General features: G+C 39.8%; 1 protein-coding gene and 1 long non-coding RNA gene across 6 annotated transcripts in view; one reads left to right on the top strand and one right to left on the bottom strand.

Moving 5' to 3' along the window:
- PCDH11X (protocadherin 11 X-linked) overlaps positions 1-26,264 on the top strand; it is a 1,122,530-nt gene that overhangs the window by 596,202 nt on the left and 500,064 nt on the right. The window lies entirely within an intron of this gene.
- LOC106731746 (uncharacterized) lies at positions 355-24,733 on the bottom strand. Its single transcript, XR_001368023.4, has 3 exons — positions 24,496-24,733; positions 12,875-12,994; positions 355-853 (listed from the first exon to the last, which is right to left on the bottom strand). It is a non-coding gene; the product is annotated as an uncharacterized LOC106731746 (long non-coding RNA).

Genomic DNA, 26,264 nt, shown 5'->3' on the forward strand with positions numbered 1-26,264 from the left:
GAATGTCAGTTCTGGACCCATTTCTTTAAAAAAATTGTGCTAAAGTTTTATTTTTATTTAAATTGTATCTGCAGGAAATTTGACCCATCTGTTTCACAAAATGCTAGAGTAGTCAGTCAAAAGAATACAAGGAATGATGGTACTATGGCACTGGTGTCAGTCTGCAACCGTGTAATTTGACTTCTTCATTCATGTTGACCACTGGACCTCCTAAGTTCTTGCCAATCTGAAAATATAATGTGCAGAATCGAAGAAATATGCAATAAAATTTAAATAGCCTGTTATCACTAGAGACATGCCAATCTATAGGACGGTTTTAAAATAAACAAAGTACAATTATAATTTGACAGTGATAAAGTAGGTGACATTCCTCTATAAAGTCCTACAACTAAACTAGTCCTATAACTAAATTGTTTTCTAAGATTTTCATACTACCATTTCAAGAGAAATGAAAAGAAAATGAAACGGTCTGCTTATGATGCAGCGGTCATACTTAAAACAAATAATAGTTGTACTGCTGGTCATGAATTCCGTATCAATGAGAAACAGGTAAAAGAACTGTGAAAAAATAAAACAACACTAAAAGACATGCCAGAAGCAAGAAAAAATGTCCAACAAGGTACACTTCATTTGCTGGCTTGGGGAAAGATCTCAATGATTGGGTTGTGGATTGTCATTAACAAATGGGTATTTTGCCACTAAAACTGGAATTTGTCTGCATGCTCTGCAAATGTTGAAAGACAACAAGTACAAGTCAGTAAAGTCATCAATGTTTGTCACATCAGTGGGTTGGTGTACTCATAGTCTCTGTCTTCGTTAGTGAACAAAGATAGCTCAAAAGCTGCCGAGAGACCTGGAAGAAAAAATTGAATATTTTGAACGGTTTATTATAAAACATCGAAAGGACTATGTATTTGATCTGTCACAAATAGGAAATATGGATAAAACCCTAAAGACATTTCATCTCCTGAGCAACAGAATGATAACTGGTGTTGGTGAAAAAACAGTTTTAATTAAAACCACTGGCCATGAAAAAATCTTTTTTACAGTGGTTTTATCATATTTGGTTCATGGATCAGAGCTCCCCCTTGTTATTATTTTGAAAAGAAAAATCTTGCCTAAAAACATGAAATTTCCTATAGATGTCATTGTTACATGTCCGATTTATTCAGGTCCCACACCCCATTAGTTTATGGTGTCTAGCGTGCCGGGCGCACCCTATCCCTGTGTCAATTGTGAGGCCCACAAGGAGCAGGTCTTTGCCTTCTTAAATTGCGTTACAAATGCCTGCCGGTGGCAGAGAGGGGGGTCCAGGCCCACCCACTCTCGCAGACCCCGGCCCAGGGCCCTGACACTGAGAACTGCGTTCCCAGTGGTAGTAGGCAGGGGCGTACCCCTAAAAGCCCCCACTCTCGGGCTCCATGACCCTACTCTGGGCCAACATTCAACCCTGCCACCGGGATCCCCCCTTCCTCGGAGAAACCCTTATTCCTCCTCCATTCCCCTGGACTCTGTACTTACTCCGCGTTCACCTGCCTCCTCTTGCGCCTCCCCTGTCCCATTTTTATCCCCCTTGTCTCCCTCCCTCTCAGCAGGTGACTTCCTTCCCCTGGCGCCCGTTGCGCCGGTGATATCATCCCTTGCGGCCGGTCCCGGGTACTGCTGAAATGCCCCAGCCACTTCCGCCCGCCGTATTTCTGCCCCTTGCCCTATGCCGGCCTGCCTCTTCCCCGTGAGTGTCTGGTGGCGCCTTCCTCGCCTCCACCAGGGCCGCGTTCGTGTGCCTTCCCGCAGCGCCCCAGCCCCCTTGTTGGGGATAGTGGCAGGGTTGACTCACCCCGTCACAGTCATCCTAACGTGCACTGGAAAAGTGATGGATGGATGAAAATGGGACTATGAATTACTGCAAACAGTGTGGAATAAGGGACCAGGAACACTTCTCAAGAAAGCTTCAATGCTTATTTGGGACATGTTTAGGTCACACAAGACAGATGAGGTAAAACATGCCTCCCCCCCCCAAAAAAAAACTACTTTGGCTGTAATACCTCAGAACTTCTGTCCTACAACCACTTGATGTCTGAACAAACCCTCTAAAATCCTGTGTAGATTCTTGCGTTAGTACCCTTCCAATCTAATGCTATCCTATGATCCTTATCTGCTTCTTTTAAATATCCAATCTTTAGGTGCTTATAGGCTACCAGTTCTGCCTACTTGTTTTTCCCTTTGATATCTTCATATCCTCTGCTCCTTGTTTCCCACCCCCTTCCTTTTTTTTCCTTCCCCCCTCTCCATTCTTCCCTATTTATATTGGGTTTGCACATCCTAAACTCGAAACTCTGGTCATCTGAAGAAGTGGGCTGTGCCACGAAAGCTCATGATACCATCTACATGTTTTGTTAGTCTATAAAGTGCTACCAGAGTATTTGTTGTTTTTTAAGTTTATCCTCTAAAGATAGGCTATATAAAAGTGGTCTGGCATGGTGAAGTTGACAAAAGGTGGGAATTTTATGAGGCCTGAAATAAATCTGGTTGCCCAGTGAGTCAAGGATGCATGGGAGTACATTCCCTTGGAAATGATAGAAAAACCATTTTGGAAATGCTGTATCAGCAATGTGTTTGGTTGTTCAGAAGTCAATACTATATTTGCTCATGACACAATGTAGGCTAGTGATAAGGAATGTGATCTTAGAATGATATTGCTGACATCTACAATGACAATACAGGAGCAACTATAACTGCATCTGAGTTTAATCAACTGTTTAGAGTTGGAGACTGATTCATACCTTGAAGGATTTTAAGACTTTTTAAATAGGTGCATTAGAATGATAAGAGATTTTAAAACATGAACTATAATTTTGAAGGTATGTGAATACATAGTTCTTCAGTTATTATAACAGAGTTATAAAATAAATCTACTACATTTTTGCGTGCTTCTTGTGACTCCAACTTTTAAAATATAGCAGAGTTGGCAAATTTCAGTACCCAGTCCATCAGGATAAGCCACTGGGAGCTGAGGAGCTCCATGCCAGCAGACACTCCAAGTACACAAAATATCCCGATGCGCTAGTGGCGTATTCTGATGAGCTGGGAACTGAAGTTTGCTAACTTTGGATTTACAATGACAATGCAGACCCATTGATAAACTGACCCCTGCTCTTTGATGCATCATTTTTTTACCAAAGTAATCGGCTTATGAACAAGTATATACGGTATATTATACAAGTAACATATGTGTATGAACATATTTCTTATTTCACAACACACTACATTAACTCACACAATAAATTCCAATGGAGATGGAAGAGGGAGGAGGGGGATTTTGCTGTGAAGGATGTATGCAGAGTTATAGGAAGGAGGAGGTGTGGTTCTCTCTTCCCCATTCCTACTTAGTACACTGAATCTTACAGTATTTATGAGGGAAATTGTTAAAAGCTGGGAACACGAACAGACTCCTAACTGGACCAGAACATGCACATTTCAGCCAGAATGTCTGTCAGCCTGATCAATGTGAGTCATCACGCCTCATTCTGAGCAGATGTCACATTTTTCATCCTTATAATTACTTAGGTTATGTCAAAAAATAGTAATGATTTCATACATGGTGTGTTGTATTATTTTACTGTAACTGGCACCGGGTTTTTTTGTTGGCACTTAATGTCAATAAAATCAGTTTGGGCCATATACATAATAGCGCTACTGTAAATCAGGCATGACACAGAAACTCCCTGAGGGTATGTCTGCACTACCCCGCTAAGTGCGAACTAGCGGGGTAATGTATGCATACCGAACGTGCAAATGAAGCCCGGGATTTGAATTTCCCGGGCTTTATTTGCATAAGCCGGCCGGCGCCATTTTTAAATGCCGGCTTGTTCAAACCCCATGCCGCGCGGCTACACGCGGCACGGGCTAGATAGTTCGGACTAGCAAGCCATTCCGAACTATCTGTAGTTCCACGAGGCGTACAGATAGTTCGGAATGGCTTGCTAGTCCGAACTATCTAGCCCGTGCCGCGTGTAGCCGCGCGGCACGGGGTTCGAACAAGCCGGCATTTAAAAATGGCGCCGGCTGGCTTATGCAAATAAAGCCCGGGAAATTCAAATCCCGGGCTTCATTTGCACATTCGGTATGCATACATTACCCCGCTAGTTCGCACTAGCGGGGTAGTGTAGACATACCCTGAAAGGTTGACTGGCAATTACAGTGCGTGTGTGTGTATGTCTGTACTTTCAGCTAGGTTATGCCCTTGTTTCTTCACTTTCCAATTGTTGTGTAGTGTTTTTACATTAATAGAATTTTGCATTTTAAATATTTAATATATATTCAAAACAGTCTCATTCTGGCTTTGTACATGTGCATATAACTTGCATTGAAGCCAGTGGAAACCCAGCATGTGTATATCAGAAGATCTTTCTATATTTTAATAATGGGGGATGCAAATTCTCATTTTCTCTGTTTGCCAATATGTTTTAATACCTCTTCATAATGTATGGTGGATGTTTAATTACCATACTGTAACACATACGCTCAGTAAGCAGTCTCAGCTCAGGTGTATATTCATAATTTTGTTTTTGTCATCTATTTTTTAAATACTTTTTGAAGAAAACAATTTGCATGATAAATAAGTCAGTTTATCATAATTATATATTTGTAACTAAGTATCATATTTTTATCAGTTGCCATTAATTTATTAAAGTATTTGGATTTTTTATTTTAGTCTAAGGAATCCTGACTCTATGGAAATATAAAGAAAAGTTAAGGAGGCACTTTTCCATTACTTTACAATATATATTGTATTTATATTGCTTGCAGCATATACCTTTCAGGCACAGAGACAAAGGTTCATGTGTATTATGCTTTCTATTTAACTGCAGGTTTCCAAGTTTCTCTGGGGATGTATTTCTATTAAAAGAGAGCACACAGAGTAGAGTTTAAGCTCCCCAAGGAAACAGAATATAGTGAAAACTGATTGCTCTACAGAGTCATAGTTAAAAGGGGGGGGGGGAAGCTGTGATTAAGTGACATCAAGCACATATAACCCAATGGGAAACCGAAAAGGAGTTAATATTGAGGGCCCACATTTTGCTGACAGTGGTGTGTGACTATTACTGTTGATTTCCCATACATTTGTTTCTGAGGGTGTATTTTGGCCCTAAGACTATTAAATTGCTTCTAACTTTAACTCACTGTGTGAACATATATGTATTCCACACATCTGCATATAATGTTAGATGGCCTATGGTTTGCAGTGCCTCAAAATACCTTTTAGATATCTATGTACTTGTTTATCTCCCATTGGCATAATATACGAGCACCTCGACTAATTAAGAATGGCATTTCATTGTACTTACATGCAGTGTTCCCTCTAAGCTGTCCTGCAGCACAGCTTCACACATGATTAATCAGCCTCCCCCAGCCAGTCAACTCTATGGGTGGAACCCTCAGCCTCTGACTGGTGGGGCTGATTAATCACCTGTGAAGCTGTGCTGCCCAGCAGCTTAGAGGGAACACTGCTTACATGGAAAGTTATAGATAAACATTTTATTTCTATGCTAAGGACCTGATCCTCTGAATATTTACTGGCAACAATAGAACTTATTACAGTGAGTTGTCCCACTGTAAAAAAAAAAAAAGTACAGCTTCTCCCCAACTTATGAACCAGTTACGGACCAAGCAATTGGTCGTAACTTGGTTTGTTCATAAGAGTTACATGCGACCCGCACTGTTTGTAGCCTGGACTGCATTCATAATTCGGGGTCCGCCATTTACGACAGCTTTGGTCATAAATGCAAACGGTCTTAAGTCGACCGTTCGCAACTCGGGGACCGGCTGTACTCAGAATTTTTGAAAGCAAGAGAAATGTCTACAAAGTTGCTGGATGATTTTTGATAGAAAGAAAGAAAGAAAGAAAGAAAGAAAGAAAGAAAGAAAGAAAGAAAGAAAGAAAGAAAGAAAGAAAGAAAGAAAGAAAGAAAGAAAGAAAGAAAGAAAGAAAGAATGTTTTTCAAAAAACGTAGAAGTACAAAGTGCTTTGTTGGTGATACATGAATCTGACCTTTCAGTTCTCCATGGGTATAGAATTCCTGTATAATTGGGATGAATCAAGTAACTTTTTACTCGTTTGAGTAAGGCTCCAGTCTAACAAAAAGCCTTGCATAACAAGGATTACTTTAAGTGCCTAAGAATCTTCACTGAAGACATTAATGTTTTGCTGGATAAAGGCCAAATACGACATAATGTTATACTTTGCATGCTTTTAAATGAGCATTACTGACTAAAATCTACATTTTCTTGTTTTGTTTTAAACAGGCAATAACATTTGTTAAGTAACTGACCATCTTTTATATGCGTTGTAAATGGCAATTTAGTATGCAATTACATTATTTTAAAACCTCTGCTAAAAATGAGGGACCAAAGATAGAAATGCATATTTGTTCTGAGAGTTTATACCAGGATTTCATACCAATGCTCTTTGTGGAGTTTTGCTTTATATTTAGAACATATGTGTTCATTTTTAAAGAGCAAACCCAAATTTGTATGCTTTTGTTTGCTTATATTTTCCCTTGTGTAGAATGGGAGAGGGCGAAGGAAGGTTTTGGGGTGGGGAAAGGATGCAAAGAGCCTTTGGTCCTGTGTTTCCAAACTGCAGAAGACTTGCAGGTCTTTAGTACTAGTTGTAATACTGGCTATTCATTGTCCTTGTCCCTGCCTTTGTCAGAGCCAAGTGGAAGCATCATGATGCTGAATCCTCTCTCACTACTTGCTCATAACATTGCATTTATTTCTTGTGGACTGAGTAGTAGACCAGAAAGATAGAAACTCATAGGATACATGCCCTGAACTACTTGAACTTGAACAAACACATCGACAGTACTCTCATTTACCAGCGGAGACTGGAAAGCTGGAAGTATAAAATACTCAGAAAAAATTTAAAAAGACAAAATAAACAACTTTGTTTTCAAGAAAAATTATCACTGAATGAGATGTCCTCATCCACAGTTGAACTCCTACAGCAGGCTGACCATGCATTTGAAGAAGGAACTAGGAAAAATTGCTAGTGGAAGTCCAAGCTCTGTCTAAGTATGCATATAATTCTACACAAAAGATGTCAAATGCTGCCCTAGTCGCACAATTTATTTAACTTCATAAAAGAGATTTTATTTCAAGATTTACAGTCTCTTGATGGGAATAAGTAAACTGAGGCTATGTCTACACTAGAGGCTTCTTGTGCAAGAGAGCATCCACATTGCAAAACCTCATCGAAAAAGTGATGCGCTTTTGCGCAAGAGAGCATCCAGACTTCATGGATGCTCTCTTGAAAGGAAACTCTGATTGTTATTTACAGAATGGCCACCAGGGCACCTGTGCTTTTTTTGATTGCCTCTTTTTGCACAAAAAACCCTGTTCCCCATCCACACACACCTTTTTGCAAAAGAGCTCTTGCAGAAAACAGAATTATTCCTCATAGAAGGAGAAATAGGTATACAGGAAAAAACCCTCTGTTCCTTCGTTTTACTTGTGCAAAAGCACGCTTGAGGTGTGGACGCTCCGTGAGTTTTTGTGCAAAAATGGTTGTTTTTGCACAAAAACTCTGTAGCGTGGACCTAGCCTGAGATATAAACAATATCAAATTGCTTTTTGAGGGAGGGAAATATTCTTGGTAAACCACGGTCTTTTTTTTTTTTTGTTATAATATAAGTAGTTTTGTTTGTGAGTAGTATCTCTCAGAATAGCTGTAATTAACACCGTATTTCTTACACAGTGAGGCCAGTGTTAGTGGTAATTGCTTGCCAAAATGTCTGGATGTTGGTAGATGTACACAGAAAGCCAGGTCTGAAAGGAAGTTAGAATACAAAGTAATGGAGCAGTAGTGCCAGCTTCAGTTAAATCCAGAGATGAAAGCTGGGCATTGCAGGTATTGCGATGGCTTCTTAACATTATACTAGCTGTCCTTAGAACCTAACGTCCCAAGAAACTGGTTCCATTAATATGTGGGACTATTTAAATGTCAGGAATGTCTTTTTTCTCTCAGTGATTTTGTAAAAGGTGTTGGAGTTTGTGGCTGAGATGAAAAACAGCAACAATGTGGCTTTACAAAATCAACATGGGAACTATAGAACCAATAAGTAACATCAATGGACTGAAAATGTGGCTAGTATTGAACAGAGCATTGATCTATATATGATATAGAATTATGGCCTGCAACTGGAATTGAGTTGTCTCTGACGTGTATCTAGGCGGACTTAGGTTCAGGGTCTAATGCTGTAATTTGTGAGAGGAGTTTTTGACTTTTTTTTCCCTGGCCTGACTGCTGTGTTCCTCTTCCAACAGAAAAATAATTCAATATATTTAAAAAGAAAGAAGGTAGATTTTGAAATTGTGTTGAAAAATGTGTCCTTCTAAGAGACAAAAATGTCGTGTCACTGTTTTACATTGTATTCTGACTGTGGGACTCCAGCACAACAGTGTTGTGGCCCATGACAGGAGCCACTTCATGCTATGATAATACAGATAAATCATACGAATGGGGAGGTGGTCAGACTTTTGGGCAGATTGGGTATTTCCAACCCAGACTCTCAAGAAATATGATGTAATGCAGGATATTAGTTTACAAATTTTATTAAAATTCTTAAGCTAAAATAAAATCAAGAAAACATATTACCAGAACTTTGATATAACTGGTAATGCCTAATGAAACTCAAATTAAAACATTGACTATGAAATCAAAATAAACAAATAAAACCTAAAGTTGGTCTTATTATTAGATTGGCAGTACGTCTTCAAATTGGATCTAGAAATAATGAATCCTCATAATTTTTAAGGAGTCTAAGAAGGCAGCTGTACATTTGTGTATGAATCTAAACTAACAAATTTTACCAAAGTTGAATCTGTATTTTGAATCTGTTTATGTAGCTTAATATTGAAATCAAATTATTATCTAATGTCCAAAAGCAAAACCTCAATTACAAAGCTTCCTCCTTGACTTGAATTCTTATGTGCTGACTAGACCTTTCATTCACTGTCCCCTCACACGCTCAAAGCAGAAATATAATGCACACATTTTAATAGCAAATTCTTAATAAGCAGAAGTATAACAACTGTTATTTTCCAGAAATTATATAATGCAATCTTAGGTTTCCTAGGACATTTCTTTCAACAGTGTGTAACCACCGCCAAGGCAGATTTTATCTGGGACCTCGGGAGCTGACTATAGGAGCCTCTACCCTCTGAACTAAAAGGCAGCTGGCTCCCAGCCCATGCTGTAGAGCTCTCTTGATCTTAACTGTTGCAGTGGTCTAGGTGCCACTTGCAGTACTCAGTAACCACACTAAATGTGTGGGTTACATACTTCCCCGAGGTGAGAAAGCATGTCCTGAGCTTCTGAGACCCAGTTGAGATCCCAGATGAGCCCCCATTTATAACCATCACCAGGCAGATTTGAACCTGAGACCTGTGGAGCTGAGTATAGGAACCTCTACCCACTGAGCTGAAAGCCAGCTGGCTTACAAGTGCATATGTTAATGAGTGTCCTTGTGACAATATTTAGGGTTGTTTAAACCTGGGAAACTTCTCTTTGTGGCCTCTTCTCCCTGTGGGGCTGTTACATGCAAGTAAACCCAAACACAACATAGCCAGTCACCCAAGCATCCATTCCTCAGCAAGTTACAAATAAATTCAAAGGCTTATAATAAATTTCATCATGCCCGCTTTCTTCTCTACTTCTGACAACATATGGATTCTTGCACACAGGAAAATTAAAATAACTTTCCCTTTTGGAACTGTGTGATGAGTCATAGAACTTTATATTCTGAAAAGTTCATCTGAGCAAGGGAATCCTAGTGGTCTGGATGCCCAGAATGGAGCCAGACTGGTTACAAGAAGAAGAAGGGCCTTCATTGACCTCCTATGGTACAGCAAATTGGGACCGGTCAGGTTCTAAGAGTGCTGGACCAGAGAGGTTCAATCTGTATTAGTTCAGTGCTGTAAAAGAGACTTTAGACAAGGCTTAGCTACATTTTTGTGCACTTCCACAGTTCTGAAATCAATCAAGTGTGATTTTATTTTGTCCCCACTACCATCTTTCCTACTGTGTAAAAACAACATACCGCTGACAACATCTTGTGAATGTTCCTATAATCCAATTATGCTATGATTAATTTTAGCAATAAAAGGGACTACTTTGGTGTCAATTAACAGTTTAGCAATGACAGAAAATAATAGTAAATGAGAGATGTAAAGAAATCAGAGGGACTATGCAGAGAAATACTCTAAGAAAGCATGTTTACAAATTGAAATGATTTTATCTGGGACACTGGTTTTCCACAAGGCAAGGCAGGTAATCTCTTAAGAGGGTAAATTGTAGCTGTTCGAAAATGATTGTACTGTATTGATGATCCAGTTTCTTTACAAAAAACTCAATTTATTTTGCAAATCATTAAAATGTTGAGACAAAATCCATTTGTTGAAGCTGTATTAGAAATATTTAGTCATTAGCACTAATATTTAGCTAAATCCTTTCCCTAACTTGTAACTGTACTTCTTGGTGCAGATGTTGTCAATCTGACCTCATAATCGGTAATATAATCTAATATAAGGCTCAAGACATGGTGCCATCTTTGATAACATTATGTCTGAATTGTTGCCACCCACCAACTACAGTGCCATACCTGTCCTCAAATATATTCGGTATATTTTCTAACATATCTATTTCTTATAACCTTTCATCTGGGTTCCCTAGCTGTTTTTCGATATCTGAAATCAAGACCATTTAGAATGTTAAAACATCTTTTAAATCTTCTTAAACAAGAAAAATAAAGGAAATAAATTTGAGTAATTAACAAATGGAAGAGAATTTATTAATAATTATTGATAAATGGGAGGTTAGGGAACACAGAAAACTGGAATTCCCACTAATGTCATGGTTCAGAAGAAAAGCATCCTGGGATGTTACGATCATTAGCAGCTGAGTAGATGCTCTACAGCAGGGCTACTCAACTTTGGAAGCCCTCGGGGCACAATGATACTCACAGCACATGCTGAGGGCCGCAATTTAAGTGTGGTTGCACATACATGCAAATATATATGGAAATATATGCAAATAGCTTTTCACACTATCGGGCATGAATGCAAAGATTAAGGTAAAACTACACAACACACAGTCAGTTCTGCTGATATTAATAAAATGTATTACATGCCCAATTTCCACCCATAGGACAGCACTTTTAATGAGCAATGACAGACCAGGAATTTAACTACTAAAACGCATATCAACAGAAGACCATCATATTGACTCCTTTTTTTTTTGGCTCCCACTCGCGAACTGCATGTTGATCCCCACATAAACCCAAACTGCACTGTGGGCCGCGTGTTGAATAGCCCTGCTCTACAGTCTGCAATTTTGAAAATGCATGTGCAGCTGGGGAGTTTAGATGAAAGCAAATGTACTAGAAAGAGAGAGAAAATAAAAATGGTCTTGACTATTCTTGCCCTTTAAATATAATTCGTGTCACTGGTATCAGGCAGACTACCTCTGTGGAGAGAATACTGGATTGGGATTCAGGACACCCAAGTCCTGCCATTCGCTTCTTGTTTGACGTTTGGTAAGGCTGTTTCATTTGAACATTACAACATAAACTAAAGTCAAGATGATGCTACTCTTTCTTCAAGCACTTTCTGTTTTGCACATTTAGTACAGCTCACATAACTATAAATGCATTGTTGGCATTGCCTCTGTTCCATGCCACGAGAATTGGTATTTAATTATAATAACAACCACACAATGATAGTGAAGGGAGAAAAAAAGATCAGTTAGACCATGCACTCGGGAGGACAGAAGAAGGTGGTATCATTAGGATTTTTTACTTTTTATTGTTTCCATACTCAACTAATTTCATACCCTCCCATATTGACAATCTATTATCACTAACAAATGAATGTTGCACTTGAAAATTTTGCAAAAACATAACTCAGCCCTTCTCAGTGTTTACCTTTTTGCAATGAGTGCAGAACACTCTTTTCCACATGATAACCATTGTCCAACTATACCAAGAGGAGGACAGGAGACATTAAACATGAATTTAATGAGTCCACAATTTTATTATTAAATGTCTGGAACTAGCTGGCAGATAAAAGATCTGCTTTAGAAATAATTTGGGGGTAAATTCTATGGATAGGGCATATGATGAGAAGGGAGGCAGATGCCATTGTAAAGGTAGCACTTCACTGGATGCCTGAAGGATGACAGAAACGTGGGAGGCCAAAGACAACATGGCGGCATACTGTTGAGGCAGATATGAAGAGAATGAACTACAACTGGGACACACTGGAGAAAATGGCCAAAGATAAACAAAAATGGAGAATCTTCATTGCCAGGGCTCGACAAATAATGCAATCTACTTGCTCGTGGCGAGTAGATTTCAACCCAGAAGAGCCAGGTTCGGGCGATCTGCCCATGCACAGAACAATCTGTGCATGCGCAGATCGCCGGACAGTGTGGCTGGTGAGCGGGGCTCACCGCGGTTCGGCGAGCCCTGTTCATTGCTGCCCTACATGCCAGTGGACGTAATAAGCATTAACTTAACTAAATTCTATGGCCTGTGCATTTCATAATGATGTGGGAACTTCTAGCAGCTCCCACTCTCTTTCCATCCTGGTCCCCCAGCGAATCCATTGCTGGGATACCGTCTACTGCTCCACAGGAGAGTTAAGATTAGCTGTAAGAAAGGGGGGTGGCTTCCTGCTGTACCAATCATAGGAGTCCCCACTCCCTCACCTCCCATTCTGTTCCTTTAATGAACACCTCCTTTCCCAAACTATTTACCTAGTCTCTATATACCTTCCCTGTGGAGTATCTTCTCTATAAGGCATGTTTTCTCACCTTTTAGGCATTCTTGTGGCTCTTCTCTGAGCCTGCTCCAGTTTCTCAGCATCCTTCTTGAGTTGTGGGCTATTTACCCTCAGTAGTCCAGCAGTGGTCACACCAGTGCCAAATACAGAGCTTTCAAAGTAAAGACACACAGCTTTTAAAATAGACAAAATAATCACATTCCCAGAATCAACTGAAAAATTCAGACTGAGGTAGATACCTGACATGGAGTACTGCAGCTGTATTTGTTAACTATTTGACAAAGTTAGAAGCAACTGAAAAGTTTCAGACAGCTTTAATAATAGGCTGTGCTCCCTGTTCCACCTGTAATTAGCTTTAGTGGCAAGAGAGGGACCCACACCAAAACCTCAGACCCAGACAACCCTGAACTTTCACTGTGTTTGACATGTGAACCTTAAGCCAAATGCCCTAGACTCAAACTGAATAATGGACAAACCAAAATTCTAGATCAAAATAAACCTACACATAAAAGTCCCAAGCCCACATGTTTGCTGTTTTTTTGTTTTTGTTTTAGGCTTACTTATATAGAAAAAATGTAATCCAAAGGGTTATAAATCTTAAACAGCTTTGGTTTCTGAATACTGATTCATTTGGTATTTAGGTTACATTTTTCAAAAAGATTAATGAATCCATTGAACCTAATGAACTTCTGTTAATTACTAAATGTGTTAGTTTTCCTGAAGCAAGCATGCTGCAACAGAGAATAGTGAATATCACAGAAATGCAAGGATATGGTGCGCTGTTTTGCACAAACAGTTCCATTGTCTTTCAGATATTACACAGATCAGTGTTGGACAAGTTATAAGTGTGTGGACGGGCATGAAAAATAAGGTTGAAGATTTTGTTGAGAGTAGTCATATAAAAAGCTCTGGATTTCTGTTCACATTGACCTTCTTTTACTTTGTTTGAGGTATTCTTGAGGTAGTGGGGTTCTTAGGTTCAAAAGTATTGCCTTTTCTTTTGTTAAAGTTGGCCTACAGATCCCTATGTGGGAAGATTTCTGCTCAACACAGCCTTTTTTCATACCAACAACATCTACAACTAAATTGCCCTCGGGCCATGAACAAATGGCCAGCCTTGTAAAAGAGTATGTTCACCAAAGTGCTAAACTAAAGGTGGCAGGAGCTGAACTGACTGGGATTCTCAGAGGAGCACATTACTTATTTTTCCCTATTTGCCTGAGGTGAATTTACAAAGTGGCTTCTATCAGGCAAGGCAAGCAGGTAACCGAAATAGTAGCTTCAGTAGTTGTGAATGTAAAAGTCACTGCCTGCCTCTGGCCACACTTCTTTGAAACAGCTGTCACTAGTGCAGTCAGTGTGTTCATGTCAAACATGAATGTATGTGGGGCCATGTGAGTGTTTGATGGAACATATGTCAGACTGTACACTTTCCTGTTTGCCTGCAAGAGTCACAGTGACCCTTTTTATCCCATTGTACCCAACAACCCATTTCATCTCTTCAATCCATGAAACTTAATGTTCGGAAATCTCTCCTGTGAACTTGCGTCTACTGCTCTTTACTCACATTGAGTAGTATCTTACGACATGGATTCAAAGGGCTACTCCTGAAGTAGGGTGCTACTTAGTGTGACTAAAGCTGCCCAAATCTGGCCTTTAGTTATTAGACTCTAATATTAGAGGAATGATCCTGAAGCATTTAACTGCAGGCTTGACTCCAAAGTCCAAAGGAATTTTAAGTGTGGAAGAATGAAATGTCATTGTATAATGAGAGAAACATTATGAAAGAGGGAATATTTATGTCTACATAACCGTTTTTTTAATGTTTTTTAAAGTTTCTTTAAAAAATAGGTTTTTCCTGTTAGTAAACTATTATATGTTTATTTTGTCAAACAGCTATTGATGGTTCCTGAAATGCATGGGGAGGGCTCTTATAGAGACCGTATGTAGGAGAACTTGTAGAATTTGTAGTTGGACGTGTCTAGGCCAGCACCATTGGGACCTCACCTGTCCCAAATGAGAGAATTTGTCAGACCAGGGGAAGTCTCCGACCACTGGCTCCCATGCCCTTTGATGCATTTAATCAGATTCATACAGTATTTTTCAGGTGCTTCTTTTACATGCTTATTATTTTAACTTAAGGGAAAGGCTGTTCACCAGTCGCTCAGAATCAGAGCTTTGCAGGTTCCTTAGATCGCCTGCTGAGGCTGCTCACTCATCTTTGAGTAACCAGGCAAGGGAGATTGTACTGCAGCAGTTCTGCTTTTCCATGAAGTATTATGTCTACAGTAATCCTTGCTGATAGACAGGGTGTGACTGATGCTATGTCTACAGTGGGAAGGTTTGGCGACACTAATGCTGTCGATAAGCAAAAGTCACCAAAAGTGAAAACCGGTCAAACTGGCAACTTCCACATTGCTAGCTTCCCTTTTGACAGCTAGAGTAAAGCAATGTGGGTAAGTATTCCAGAGTGAAGTGTTGTGGGAAGGCAGAGCTGATCCCTGCAGATCTTAGGATTCCCTTCTAGCTCTATGAGCTCTCTGGGCTAAAGAATGTCAAAGCAGCACTGGAGTCTCTCCAATCCCACCCCTGCATCAGGAGCATTCCAATTATTTGTTTTTTGTTTGTTCCCCAAAGGGAACAGCTCACTCAGTTGTCAGATACTTCCATGAGCTTTGGAAAGGGAGGGGTGCATCCCTGCCTGGCAGCAGAGACCACAAAATACTTAGCACAACCATCAGGGCATGCATTGTGGGATACTAGCGGAAGTCAGATCTCTCAATAAAACAAACAGCAAAGTCCATACTGGCTCTTGTTGACAATCAAGCGAGAGGAAAAGTCAAAACTCTCTTGCAGGGCTGGATGTTTTTTATCTCCAAAACTGGATGTTTTTTGCAACCCAAGTTTCATTGTAGAGTAAATGCTCTCACTATTTTGTCATTAATAGACAGGTTTTGGTGACAAAACACGCCAGTGTAGACAAGGCCCACTATGCAGAGAACATAGATAGCATTTTAAATTAATTGCTAGAGCAGCCTAGAGTGTCAGATGGGTGTCTCTTGTTTTACATATCTAAATAAATAAATAGTGCAAGAACTTCAGGAATGCCCAAACTCCATGACTTTACTGTCCTTTTTGGTTAAGAAATAAAGAACCTCAGAAAGAGATTCCACCACTGTCAAGAGGAGATACGCAGCAATTACCACAAAAGGATCCTGGGCAACCATTTGAGCACACATAATTGGATCGAGTGGGAGTCAGATGCTATTATGTCTTTGATATTGCCCTGATCATTTTAAAAATATAAATCTCTTAAAATGGTGAAAGGTTGCACATTTAATTCTAACGCAATTAAAAACTTCTAGAGTGTTTGTGTCTATCACAGACCCCACTGTCACTACAGTTTTATTAGTTTTTCTTTTCATTTATTGTCTTTCAATAAATTTTGTACTAAAATGATCACCAACTCCCCCTTATGCAGATATCACCCTAAGCAACTTCTCCCTTGTTCATCACACGTTAGTTAAATAGAATTCTGAATGTGAGACTGAATTTTATATTCTTTTTGTAACTAGTTTTTTTATTTATTCACTAAAATATTGATGGACGTAGTCTCTGAATTAAATTCTACTTTTATATTAAATAGCAGTTTATTATAATACTTCTCTGTTTTCCTAAAGTGCTTTCATTATTGTTAATGGCTTTGGAAAACACATTTTGAAAGGTTTACATAAAATTAAAATTACTTTAAAAATATTTGAAGTGCTAATGTCAAAATAGTCAGATGCAAAAATGTTATTTTCTTTTCGACAGACCAGTTCCCTATGTAAATTCAAAATCATATCTGGTTTATTCCATTTTTACACACCAGTTGCTAGTATACAGACAGCAGAAACAAGAGTGAGCAAGATGCGTTCTTTTCTGATTTGAGCCTCCTCAGTGGAATTGTTTGTCACCTTATTTCCAGGTGCAGGAACTGTATTACTGGTGATGTTGCATGAAGCAGAAAAAGCCTAGATTGACTTTCAGATCCTAGGGTGAATTTCCATTAGAAATTTTAAAAAGAATATAGCTATTACAATATAATAATAATATAATACAACTGAGGACATTTCAGATAAACAAGCATATGATTTGAATAGATTTTATTTTGATGAACACAAAGCATGCCTTAAATTCATTTCTGCAATAATAACAAAATGTACTCATCATCCTCACACCAACAAGTAAATATACACATCCCTAATAACAAAATGTATTCCTTTATGGATGAAGGGAATACAAAGTCAGGCAGCAGGCTTTAGAATAGGAAATCCTGGGTTGAAGATAGAAAGATTTAGTAGGTGCATTGAATGGCCATAAATTAACATTAGGACAGAAAGGATGGAGAGAAGGTTGGTTTCCCCCTCCCATATCTTCCAACTCCACTTATGCAGGCCCATATTCCCAGTTTGTATACCCACTAAACCCATGGGTCATCCCATTTGAAACAGACTTGGCCTTATCATATATTAATAAAATGTCTGGGAAAGGATGGGTTTTGACTCTATCTAGACCACAAGGACTGTTAGAACAGGAGTAAAAGGCACCTGTTCTCACTGGCCTACATGAATATCTGTGTGATTAAGGATTTCAGGCAGAATTTCACCCCCAATTCCCAGAGATATGCTAGCATCATTAGTGGTGTGTAAAGAATGATAATTGAGCAATATGTTATATTGGCTGAGGAAAATGTCATACAAAAGCAACCATATTAATGTTCAGCTACATTTAGACAGAACCCAGGGGAAAATAACAGAATGGAACAATCTGAGAAGTGGTTTTGGCCTTTGGAGAGTATTCTGCAAGCAATACAAAGAAACCAAAACAAATGGAAAAGTTACAAAACTATTGACACATTTAAGTTTATGAAACTCACATTCATTAATATCTGTACAAACCAGGCAAAGTCTATAAGATTACATGTGTATAACTGAGAATATAATTTGACTCACTTTTCCCTCTTGGTGGGTTTGTTTTGTTTTTACTACAGTGTAAACATTCACATACTATATTTTCAAATTCAGTTACTGCATATTCATCTTTTCCATTGTCACAGATGTGGGCAGTTTTCCCACATCCATCAACCTGCCCCCGGAATTTTTTGGCAGATAACACTTATAATCTTTGGATGCCATCTGATCTCTGACAGACTATCTGGAATCCCTGCCTAGTAATGTGTATAACTAGCTCAATGACTATGTTGTACTCAAACTGAACACCCCTAGATACAGAGCTCTGGTTGATCTCTGTCAAACAACTGTTGTAGAATTAACCTTTCTGCAGCTCTTTGCCTCACATATGGAGGAGAGTCAGAGCTTTGGTTGTGTGTGCTATGGCCATGTCCCAGGCTCTCCTGTTTGCACCCATATGGTCTGCATCTATGACAACGGTCAGTTGGTGATGTGATTGTCCCCATCCCCATTTCTTTCTCTTCATTTTTTTACTCTATTTTTACACAGTGGGAAGCACTTTTGTTTCTTTTTCTAATTTTGTCCCACCTCCTTAGGATTGATGAGTACTTGGGCGCTTTAGCTCATCCTCAATCTTCTCTGCAGAGACTCGCTGCCAGCTCCTCTTTCCCTATACAGTCATAGCAGAAAAGCCAAGAAAGCATCAGGGAAAATCTGCACTATGCCTCATTTTTGTGAGGCTACCATCCTGGGCTTCACACCTGGTGAGTTGTGTCCAGCCTGTATCCCGTCATCAACATACCTAGAAGTGTAGGCTTCCTATTTGTGTCCTAGCAATCAAAATGTAGTGACTCAGCGTGCCAAGTCCTGCATTCCTCCATAGTTTGGACTGTACATTATGGAAGCCTTCAGTACATCAAAGATTTCTCTTCTGGAAAGTATCAAGGATTCCTGACAGTCCCACAGATGGAGCAAGCAATTATATTCACCTTGGAAGTTTATGAAGCAATCACTTGGTCTACATCTAACATCTTCATTAAGCACTATAAGGTAGACTTTCTGTCTTTGAAAGGACTTTCTGTCTTCTTTTGGCACAAAGGCATTGCTTTCCCAGTTATCCAGAATTAACGTAGCCTCTTTGAGAATGTATGCTGGCAGATATGTTTCTCTTTCTTTCTTGATGTATGTTTTCATTGTCCTTCCTACATCTGTGCACTGCTCGTTACTTCTCAGATGTTCAGAAACGTGAGATACTAAGCTGAAAAATGCAAAATATTTTACCAATACTTTTCTTTCTATTAGCAGGGCCTCCCATGAATTCTACCCACTCTAGATGGCTCATGAGCCAGAGGTCAGATATTAAATAAGATCATTACTCTATGGCTGTTTTCTATGTCAAGTTTACTTAATTATTTCTTTTCCCCTGAGGTGTTTGTTACATACATTTTGCAAATTTGGAATAGAACATCTGTTAGCAAGTGGCAGCAGAGGGGGTGAGGCCAGAGCATATGGCACAAAAACTTTGATCCACCTCTGGGAGTTGCAGAGTGGAGGGGAGCAGCCCAGCATTATGGTTGATGCTTCTGGCAAAAAGGAAATTATTGGGAACAAGTTTTCTGATCAGAATGAGTCAGGTCAGATAATCAAGGGATGGAAAAGTAAAGCAGAGTGCTTGGATTGCTGTGGGATCTTGAATAAGTCACTTAATCTTTTGTGCTTCCCCATCTCCGAAAAGGGGAAAAAAACAAACAAACCCAAAGCCCTGATCTCACAATAAGTGTTGGTGAAGTGCTTTCACATCTTCTGATGAAAGGTGCTATAGTCATGCAAAATATTCGTGTTAAATGGATTTATGCCTGTATGAAAGATATAAGTAACTGGGACATCAAAATCCCACCATAATGTACTGCAAAGCCAGTTTGCATTTCACTTGCTTATTACTGTTAGAAGGAGAATAGCTAATACAGTAAGAGCTGCTCTCTGGAATATACCTGTGACACCAACAGGTGACAGGTGTTATTGAACAAAATCTGAGCTGACGTCAGACAGGTAGAGGACACTGTCACTCTTCTCATTTTGTTGGCATAATTCATTAAATACTTTTCACCTGTGACAGTTGCAGGTAAAACCCAGAGTAGAATTACTTGTCTTTACTAAACTGATTCTTGTTAATCCCTTAGCTGTCAGCTTTCAGCAGACATTCCATTTAGTTCCCTGCAGTACTATAAAACATGCACATTCTGTGACTGCATGGAATGTTGCTAGATTTGTTGTTTCATAGGTATATGTACATTATATACTCCAATGCATATAAATTCTTTAGTAATATTTTGGATTAGCTGTTATTCTGTGGAGCATTTTTGCAGGCACAACTTTGCATCTGCAAATAATTGCAACCTTCCAAATTATAGAAAGTTATTAGTGAGGTCTGACTGGCTGATTGTGCCAGCCAATCAAGTAATCTAAGTACTAATTTTTAAGTCTGAAAATCTAAAGGGCTGGCTGAAAATCTGATTATCTAAAACGTGTGGAACTATAGGAGTTTCAAGATTACAGTGTTTGATTTAGAGTTGTTATACTGATTTTTGCAATATAATGGTGGAGGTGGGTTTTTTTTTAATCTCCACGTCAACATTACTGAAATGCAGCCATTTTGAGAGTGGAATTTAATAGACATTAAACAGCACACTACTACTCTGCAGAAGTCTTCAAGGCGGAATGTGAAAAATAATATAATTCAACTGAAATACAGAGATGATTCTTATTGTAAATTGAATGTAATTATCAAAGCAGATTTTAGCTAAGACTCACAACACCCCGCCACTTTGTAAAAGGTTTTATCAGATTTTTAATAAGCACACTTGGTCAGGATCACAATTTTGTATCTCATTGAGGTAAAGACCTACTATTGGCTAATACCATGCTGTTTCAGTATTGATTTAAATGAAACAGTAATATTTACAGAATCTTCAACATCACTGCCTTGAAATATAGTTAAAATAATATTGGTCTAGCAAAACAGTCTCATCACTATATACTGTATGATAAATGTTGGAAAGATGGGATAGTAACTTGCAGATCCCCAGGTTAGATTGTAATTGGAAAGGTTTTCCTAGTTTAAGGACTGAAATACTGATGGGAATATTGGCCAGTTTTGCCCCCACCTTAAGTGTTTTTTTGGTTCTTAAATAGTCCATTGAAATCAAAATGCAAGTTACACTTTGTATGATTTGTGTTTCAAGTTGGAGGCATTGCATATAACTGAATGCAGAGTCTCACCGATGTGTTCGTCCATACAACACATACTTGAATATTTATTGTACCTGAAACAGCAAGACTTAGCAGTAGCCTTTATGAATATTTGCCTGTTAGTAATATCCCAAGGGGCAGATAACTGGTCTTTAATTTCCAAATGACATGTCTGTCAGATTCCTCAAAGGCCTGAAGGTGAAGTAAAAGTGCCTGTTCCTCCCTGAGCTTATGGGATACCGTTTAAACATTTGGCAACATGGTTCTTATCACAGGACTTACTCCATAGCAAAGCTTATGGGATATCATTAAAACCTTTGGCAACACGTCTCCTAGTAAGTTATTTTCTTAGTGACCATCACTTTAGCCAGAAAGGTCTTGGAACTCTGTTAGTGTCTTTTTATGCAATGTTCTTTAAAAATAATGTATATCTACATCCTCACCCATTAATGTAGCCAGACAGCCCGCCCCCATCACATCCATCTTATTTGCCTCTCTGAGGTTCCTAAAGCATACAGGACAGAGAAGGAGCGATAAAATCAGCATAGCCATTAAGCTTTGATCTGCTTTGATGTGAGATCAGGATATGCGAGTGTGCCCAGCTGGCACTCATGTTGATTCGAACACACACAGTCCCTGGAAGAGGAATTTCCCACTGAGAAAAGAATGCCCAGTACTTCCAATTTAGTTATCTCTCTTACAAGTGTAAATTAAGTTCACAACTCCCTTGTAAGAACTGGTCTCACAAAAGACAGACCAGCACCATTTGGCATGACAGATAAGAAAGAGAAATACGTGACCCCATGAGTGTAAAGGTGGTACAGCAGCACACTCTCTTTTGAGTGTCATTCTACCCTCTACCTGCTGGTCGGGTTAGGTGTTTGACCTCCCGAGGTTCTATGGGGACACCCACCTCGTATTTTCGTCTTTCCTAGGAATTGAGGGACCGACCCTGGCCTGACATGCTGGAGTCGAGAGGCACAGAAGGGGGTAAAAATTGTACCTGGATGTGGTCCTCTGTCTTAAGTGTACACAGACTTAGAGCTCTTTAAAGGTTAAGCTGTTACTTGGTACTATTATTTCTGTTTTTCCTATCTTTATCTTCTTTGTAACCATTTTTAAGATCTATATTTTGCTAGCAGTTAAGAAATAGAACAATAGCCATTGCAACCATATGATTTATAAGCTTCCTCAATATATCTGTAACTGTTTAAGCTTTAACCTGACTCCTTCAGTTGCTGTAACAGAACCAAGCACAATTTAAAAGAACTTCAGCCAGTCTTAAGGGACAGATATAGGAAGAGCTTGGGCGTTTGGATTTGTGTCACATCCAGGTGGCAGAATCCACTGGGGCATCTTTCAGTCTTTCCCCAAGGCTGCCCGCTGCAAAGGAATTACGAATTCTAGCAGCTGAAATCTAAGGTGTTATAAGCTCTCCCTGTACACTTATTGGGCACCCGTCAACCTCCTCCAGGTTGCCTGCTGCAAGGGACCTCGGTCTCAGCAGTTAAAGTCTCGGGTGTATAGCACATACACACTGCCCTGACCGCCGGCTGACAATTTCCTCCTGAAATAGGTTTCATGATTTTATAACAATCAGTCATTCTACCTACCTATCTATTCGAAGCTTCATGCAAATAGGAATGAATGTTATTTTTACTCATTGGACATTAGATGAGTCCTAAATTTCTGTTAAAAAAACTAAATCAGTCTCATGTTACACTTAACTCTTCATAGCTGTAGCTGACAGGACCACGGGTCTCTTAAGAGCTTCACAGACAATTTTGTCCTGAATTACTTCATGTATTTCACTTGTTATGGTCAGACAGGTGTTTCACAACTACCTACTCTGGCAGCTCATTTCACAAGGTCATTTGCATCTTCCGTAGAATTCCCAGCGCAGACCCCATTCAAGATATTTGTAAAACAACAACCTAATCATTACTGTTCATGTTCTCCTCCCATTATTCCATCACTCAGCATTCAGAGATGGTGCCAATTTAGGTCAAGTTATTCTGCAGTCCACGTGTCCATGAAATTTGATCTCTCAACTATTCATCTGCTCAAAAGTCACCTAGAGGAGAATGCTCAAGTTTAATCAGTTGAAGAAGAAAAAATGGCTGATAACTATCCATAACTGTTGTTCTTTGAGATGTGTTCCACTTCACAACCTGCCCTTTTGTCCTTCTACTTCAGAATTTTCTAGATAGAAGGAACTGAGGGGACACAAAATCGACTGGGCACTTTTACCTGCATTGTTGGTACATGCAGGCAGGAGATGCTTGAGCTGTACCAGTATCTACCACTAAGGGAAAAATTCTGGAAACTCTTGTTGGTGCATACACACCTGAAGTGGAATGCATGTACACTACACATACTGAAGAACAACAGTTAGGGAACATTAGCAATTTTCCCCCTTGTATGTCACTAACAAAACTGCCCATTACCATGGAAACAGTATATGTAGCTCTGGTCTCCACCCTCTAGGACTTCCTGCAGGTAGATGTAGTGTACCCTGATTTATAGCTCTTCTCTTTGGTGCCTGGATTAAACACTTAGCTTCAGCCTTACTGCATAATGCAACAAGCCATGATTTTGTCTTTGAATCTTTAATTCATATTTTTTGCTATATACAAATGTCAGATTTGCCTAACAGTGTGTATTATATGGCACTGAATAGTACATTTTATGTGTAACAAAAAGAGTCCAGTTGTATAAATTGGATAATCCTGTAATTGTTATAGGTCTCTAAACTAAAATACTGTAGGAATTCAGTGGTAGGTTAATCCTGCATTATTTAAAGAATAAATTAATATTATTATAGTCTCAGGATACAACTACGGGGTGTCAATGGAACCTTCTTTGTTTGTGATGTAAAAGAATATTGTTCTAAGTGTCTCTCTTCATGATGTGAGCCCTTTCCTAGTGAATTTATTAAGGTACTAACTAGATACACCCAGGTATGTTTTGGAGTTTTTTCATTTTTCATTTCTAAGAGAGTATCCCGAGGAAGTATTTAATCATCAGGCCTATTAAATGGGTAGGGTTTTTTCAAATAATATAATCATATTTGTTGTAAGTAACAATAAAACAAAGGATCATTCTGTTGAGTATTTTATTTTGTTTCCTTTGTTTATCTTTTTCCGCATAACTGTTTGGCAAATATAACAGAAATCTGCCCCTTCATCCCAAGAAGCTTTGATTGAGTCTGGTGTTGATCCCCAATATTACAAGTTCTGGTTTGAAAGTTTGAAGCAGCAGCAATTAAACAGTGGTAGGGTTGTGTGTTCAGAGAACCTGTGAAATACCCTCAGATGCATGTCCTGTAACATCAAACTGAAGTACAGGCAGTCCCCGACTTACGTGGATCCGACTTACGTCGGATCCCTAGATACGAACGGGGTGAGGCAACTCCCGCACATGCGCAGCAGCATTCCCGGGGCTTGCTCACCTGGGTCCTAGGATCCTCCTCCTCCTCGGGCCGGCTCCGACTGGGGTCCCGCAGAGCTGCCGGGCAGAGGAAAAGTGCCTCCCCACGCCCGCTGCCCCCCCCACCCCTCTGCCAGCAACAGGCTGCCCCCTCCCCTGAGCAACAGGCTGCCGAACAGACAAAAGCAGCCTCTCTGCCCCTCCTCCCCTCTATACATGCCAGGCTCCCGGAGTGCAGCAGCGTCCCCGGGGCTCGCTCACCTGGGTCCTAGAATCCACCTCCTCTTTGGCTGGCTCCAACTGGCCTCTGCCTACAGCAGCTGGCCACAGGGACAGGGATCCCGCAGAGCTGCCGGGCAGAGGAAAAGTGCCCCCCCACGCCCGCTGCCCCCCCCCCCCGCAGCCTCGCATCCTGCACGCCTCCCCCCTTCCCCCTGCCAGCAACAGGCTGCCTCCTCCCCTGAGCAACAGGCTGCCGAACAGCAGACAAAAGCAGCCTCTCCGCCCCTCCTCCCCCTATACATGCTGGGCTCCCTGGGCAAACAAAGACTCCACCAAAACAAACAAAGTGCTGGCCTCATTGTGTTAGCAAAAAAAGGACCCTCCTCCTAGAACCCTGGGTGGTGTGTGGAAATAAAGCTATTAGCTCAAAGCATGGTGCAGAGCTGTTTGGTATTTGATGAGTTACTCCTTTAGTCCTGAGTTTGTCACACGGACAGAAATAGATGTGAAATCTTCTGAACAGGGGAACAGACAGCAAAACAAACATTAGAGGGGAGTTAACCTTTCCCTATGCTATCCAAAACTAAAAAAAATGTTTGGCTAGAGTTTCCCCTACAATATGTACCAGTTCCGACTTACATACAAATTCAACTTAAGAACAAACCTACAGTCCCTATCTTGTACGTAACCCGGGGACTGCCTGTACACAATGAAATGTTATTGTGGTAATTAGCCACGATCCTTGATAAACCAGTGGCAACAGTATCCCTTCATTGTGAGCCATATCTTCATCAGATATAAATTGACTTTGGTAGTTCATGCCAGCAGAGAATCTGGTCTCCAGAAGTGTTTGGAAGACTGGGAGGCCAATGATTCAAAATCAAATAAATAAATGGTCTTCTTTTCTATGACACCTAAGTGATGAAATTATTTATCTTTATGTCCCAATTTTAGGATATAAGTATTATCCCGTCAATACCTGCGACAGGATTCAATCAGTAATTGTGAACTGCTTTATTTTGCTAGGTAATCTGTTCTTGGAGGCAATTTTCATGGAGTGCAGGCACTCTGTTGCACATTTGGAACAAAGGGGGTGGAGGGTAAGGTACTGCATCACCCCCTGACTTGAAATGATGGCCATTATACACAGTTTGGTTCAATGGCTCTAAACACCCCCACTATAAAAATTGTTTTAGCACCCCTATTTGCTACAGGCATGCTTTATGCAGGGAAAACTACCAGGAGCACAGGGTACTTGTTATGCATCAATCATAATTGTTAGATCTTTGTAAAAAAGTGACCAGGCGGTTTATTTCCTGATTGAAAGTGGTTAGTGTGTTTTGTTATAATCAAGGCAATTTTGCCTCATATAAATTGTTCAGACCTGTGTCTATTTGTGGTTAAACATTTCTTTTTCCACCATTTCTGTATGATTTCAGAGTTGGCAGAATAATTGCTCTCTCTATTCCTAGAGGAATTAGATGCTTGTGATCTAATGTGTGGTGTGTGCTACATACACTCTGCTCTGGCTTATCCACAAAAGGTATGAGTCTTCTACTACTACCAACT

The sequence above is a fragment of the Pelodiscus sinensis genome, chromosome 13, assembly GCF_052426305.1.
Source record: "Pelodiscus sinensis isolate ZL-2025 chromosome 13, ASM5242630v1, whole genome shotgun sequence".
NCBI lineage: Eukaryota > Metazoa > Chordata > Testudines > Trionychidae > Pelodiscus > Pelodiscus sinensis.